The sequence below is a fragment of the Protomyctophum parallelum genome (assembly GCF_964188405.1).
Source record: "Protomyctophum parallelum genome assembly, chromosome: 6".
Lineage (NCBI taxonomy): Eukaryota > Metazoa > Chordata > Actinopteri > Myctophiformes > Myctophidae > Protomyctophum > Protomyctophum parallelum.
This window is the reverse complement of record NC_139701.1, coordinates 43899185-43903876: the sequence shown is the minus strand read 5'-3', so window position 1 is coordinate 43903876 and position 4692 is coordinate 43899185. Positions and strand designations below refer to the sequence as shown.

The following is a 4692-nucleotide window of genomic DNA, read 5'->3' as shown; positions in this document are numbered from 1 at the left end:
GGAATAGAAAGTAGGCTGACAGGAAACGGGAGAGAGATGGGGGGATGACATGCGGTAAAGGCCGTGTCGGGTCCGGGAGTCGAACCCGCGGCACACCGCGACTGGATCACCAGTCCGGTGCCCAGACCGTTACGCTACGGCCTGGGCCCAGATACAAGATTTGATGAAATTCAAATAAGCACTTAACGTTTCAGATCAGTGCATAAAATAAACTAGAGAAAAACATTTGGTGCCGTACTTCTTGTGGGACTAGAAATATCTGCGGTTGTAGAATCTGGCTCTGGAACTGGTGTGGTTGAACGAATGTCTTCTCTTTTTGTTGTGATTTCAATACCTGGGCACACAGATTGAGAAATTCAATTACTATTGAACAATGTTGATATCCTATTTTGTTACAGGCACATGAGGCTATACACGTACATGAATCCAACATATACTGTAAATGGAAAAGATTGTGTAAACAGTTAGTTACAGTTAAATTGAGTTATTATAGCTGGACAGTAAATTCTATGTTCAAAGTGATTAGCGGTGAAGTTATTTTCACTAATAGTGCAGATGTTTAACCTGGGGTAGTAGCTGCAGTGACAGGTAGGCGTGTTGTATGGACAATAGGTGAAGTTGCAGTGACTCGTGGTGAAGTTGCAATGACTGGCAGTGAAGTTGCAGTGACTCGTGGTGAAGTTGCAATGACTGGCAGTGACGTTGCATTGTGTCGTGGTGAAGTCGGAATGACTGGAGGTGAAGTTGTATTACCTAATGGAAAGGTTAGATCACATTGTTAAGATAAGACTACTTGTGTTTCTTATATTGCTGAAGTTATTATACTAAAGATCATAATTTAATGTTCTTTTAGTTGTGGTGATGTTGCTTTACCTGATGGAAAGTTTACATGAAATTGTGAAGTTATGATTACCGGTGTTTCTTATATTTCTAAAGTTATAATAATAAAGATTATAACTGAATGTGATTTTTCAACACATTATAATCATAGGGGTATGTCACTGTACATATCCCATTGTCCGCTCCAGTTATATTCAGATATTATAGCAAAATTGAGTACGTATGCATTCAATTATATTATTAGTGGTAAAGGTCTTTTGACTAATGTTTCATTTGTTTTACCTGGGCTAGTAGCAGCAGTGACTGGTGGGGATATTGTCCGCTTCAGTTATGTTCAGATATTAAACTGAGAACTGATTCATTATTCATTGCCACCATTAGTGGTAAAGTTATTTTGACAAATGTTTCATTTGTTTTACCTGGGCTAGTAGCTGCAGTGACTGGTGGGGATGTATGGACTATAGGTGAAGTTGCATTGACTGGTGGTGATGTTACAGTGACTGGTGTTGACGTTATTTTGGGTCGTGGTGACGTTGCATTAACTGGTGGTGAAGTTGCATTGTGTCGTGGCGAAGTTTGAATGACTGGTGGTGATGTTGCATTACATGATGGAAAGGTTACATTATATTGTGAAGTTAATATTACCGGTGATTCTGATATTAGTTATAATAAATAATAATTTAATGTGCTTTTTCAACACATTATAATCATAGGGGTATGTCACTGTACTCTTGCATATCCCTTTGTCCAGTCCAGTTAATTCATTAGACGTTTTATACATTGGAAGTACAGTTTCAATTTGCTTTGATGAAATTGTACCTGCTGGTGAATCTGTGGTGATTGTTGTTAAAGGTGCTGCTGTAGTGGGTGCTTGAGTTGGCGGCAAAACCACTGTAAAAATAAAACTTTCATATCAATATCAACGCAGGCCATGATATATAAATAATAACAAGGAAGAAAAAATACCATTAAACAGGTCATTAAAGAACAACACTGTGAGCTATTATCGGTTGAGTCGACAATTCTTACCCGTGACAACAATAGTTGACGTGTTCACAGGAAGGGAGAAATTAGAGCTGGATGCAGCCTCAACAAGAGTACTAGCCACAGAAGAGGCATCTGGTGTAGTTGCATTTTCCTCTTGGTTGAATATTAATTCAGCCTCCACATTTACTGATCCCGAGCTGTAAAAGTGATTAATTATTATTAATTATAACATTTATGTTATAATAATTACCAAATGTTATGGTACATTAAAGGTACAAATCAATGATACGTTAATATTTATGTACTAAAAACATATATACTTAATACAGTATAACTCCATTGGTGCATACCTGAAGCCGGTTATAACAGTGCGATTGAAATTAGAAAACTTTGCGCTATAGACGATGTTCATCTGTAAACAGAAATTCAGTCATTGCAATTATTACAAAAATAATTACACAGGAACTGTAAAAACAAAACGCAGTATCCCACCAAGTTCATTTCATGGTTCATGATTAATAGATTTACATTTGATTAATTAATAACAATGTTCTAGAGAACATTTTGAAAGGTGGAGGCAGTCATTTGTAAAAAATCTTTTAATTTTAACTTGTTTAGTTATTTGGTAATTTTACAATTAAAGCAAAACATTTCCATAAAGTATGGTTATTTTTAATCATCATAATTATATATTTGCCAGAGATCAATATAATAGTAATATGCATGATAGGAGGAATCGCTGAAGTTATGGAGAATGTATTGGTAGGTGTTGGATCATCATAATGGTACTTACCACTGAAGCTATTTCGGTTGCTAAGTTCTGGAATGCGACTGAGGATGTGTTTTCAAGGTCTTGTGTGAAGGTTTGCGTTATTTTGAATTGTAACAAGACCTTTGGAATTATTGGTGGTGCAGGTGTTGTAGCTACAGATGAAGCACAATGGGTAGAAACAAACAATAAATAAAACATTAATTTACACACGAACATAGTGTTGTCAATGAAGTTACCTATACAAGTAATCTGCAACACAATTTGATACAATATGTAGTGAGGGTCCCTGCTTCATCTCTCTCTCAGCTAAAGGGTCCTTGGTCAGAAAAACATGAAGACGCCTGCTCTAGTTAGAAATCCTGACACTCCTAGCACAAAACCAGACCTTGAAATTTAGCCGTCCACAGCCAAAGTGAGCATATTTCAACAGATTATGCTGTTTTACTTTATATTTTGAGCACCTGCCCTGACCCTCTCTCTAATGGTCTATAAAATATACTCACTGACAAATTTACAGGCTGTAGTCAGACTGGTCTTTGAACCAACATATAAAACTTAAAATAAAAGTAGGGATAAACGTTTGCCGTACTTGTTATTGTCGGACCAGCAGAGACTGTTGTGGTTGCAATACCCGGACACACATGTAGGCCTACAGTATGAAAATGCCTCTACAATTCTAGATTTAATATTTAAAATAAAATGTAGATAAACTTCTGATGCCGTACTTGTTGTGGGATGAGTAGGAAGTCTAGTAACTGCGGTTGTAGAATCTGTCTCTGAAACTGGTGTGGTTGTACGAGTGCCTTCTCTTTCTGTTGTGACTGCAATACCTGGGGACACAGATAGGAAAATTCAATTAGTATTCTAATTGAACCATTTTTTATCACATATTTTGTTACAGACACAGACTCCACAGATACAAGATTTGATGAAATTCAAATAAGCACTTAAAATATGATCAGACATTTCAGATCAGTACATGAAATAAACTAGAGAAAAACGTTTGGTGCCGTACTTCTTGTGGGACTAGAAATATCTGCAGTTGTAGAATCTGGCTCTGGAACAGGTGTGGTTGAACGAATGCCTTCACTTTCGGTTGTGATTGCAATACCTGGGCACACAGATAGGAACATTCAATTATTTTATTCTAATTGAAAAAATAATATCTATTTTGTTACAGACACAGACTCCACAACAAGAGTTTATGTAATTCAGATAAAGACTTAAAATAAGATCAGGCCTATTAGATCATAGTACTTAAATAAAACTAGAGATAAACTTTTGCTGCCGTACTTCTTGTGGGATGAGTAATATCTGCGGTTGTAGAATCTGGCTCTGGAACAGGTGTGGTTGAACGAATGTCTTCTCTTTTTGTTGTGATTTCAATACCTGGGCACACAGATTGAGAAATTCAATTACTATTGAACAATGTTGATATGCTATTTTGTTACTGGCACATGAGGCTACACGTACATGAATCCAACATATACTGTAAATGGAAAAGATTGTGTAAACAAACAATCAATAAAACATTAATTTACACAACACGAACACAGTGTTGTCAATGAAGTTACCTATACAATGTTTAATCTGCAACACAATTTGATACAATATGTAGTGAGGGTCCCTGCTTCATCTCTCTCAGCTAAAGGGTCCTTGGTCAGAAAAACATGAAGACGCCTGCTCTAGTTAGAAATCCTGACACTCCTAGCACAAAACCAGACGTTGAAATGTAGCCGTCCACAGCCAAAGTGAGCATATTTCAACAGGTTATGCTGCCCTGACCCTCTCTCTAATGGTCTATAAAATACTCACTGACAAATTTACAGGCTGTAGTCAGACATGGACTTTCTGGTCTTTGGACCAGCACATAAAACTTTAAATAAAAGTAGGGATAAACGTTTGCCGTACTTGTTATTGTGGGACCAGCAGAGACTGTTGTGGTTGCAATACCTGGACACACATGTACAGTATGAAAATGCCTCTACAATTCTAGATTTAATCTTTAAAATAAAATGTAGATAAACTTCTGATGCCGTACTTGTTGTTGTGGGATGAGTAGGAAGTCTAGTAACTGCGGTTGTAGAATCTGT

The 4692-nt window shown here is 36.9% G+C and overlaps 1 long non-coding RNA gene across 2 annotated transcripts; it reads right to left on the bottom strand.

Moving 5' to 3' along the window:
- Positions 1 to 238: 238 nt before the first annotated feature.
- On the bottom strand, positions 239 to 2747 carry LOC310860779. 2 transcript variants are annotated; one of them, XR_014569430.1, is made up of 6 exons: positions 2621 to 2747; positions 2178 to 2239; positions 1870 to 2024; positions 1660 to 1731; positions 565 to 753; positions 239 to 334 (listed from the first exon to the last, which is right to left on the bottom strand). It is a non-coding gene; the product is annotated as an uncharacterized lncRNA (long non-coding RNA). The 2 variants fall into 2 exon arrangements; XR_014569431.1 differs by lacking the exon at positions 239 to 334 and having other exon boundaries at positions 556 to 753.
- Positions 2748 to 4692: the final 1945 nt, after the last annotated feature.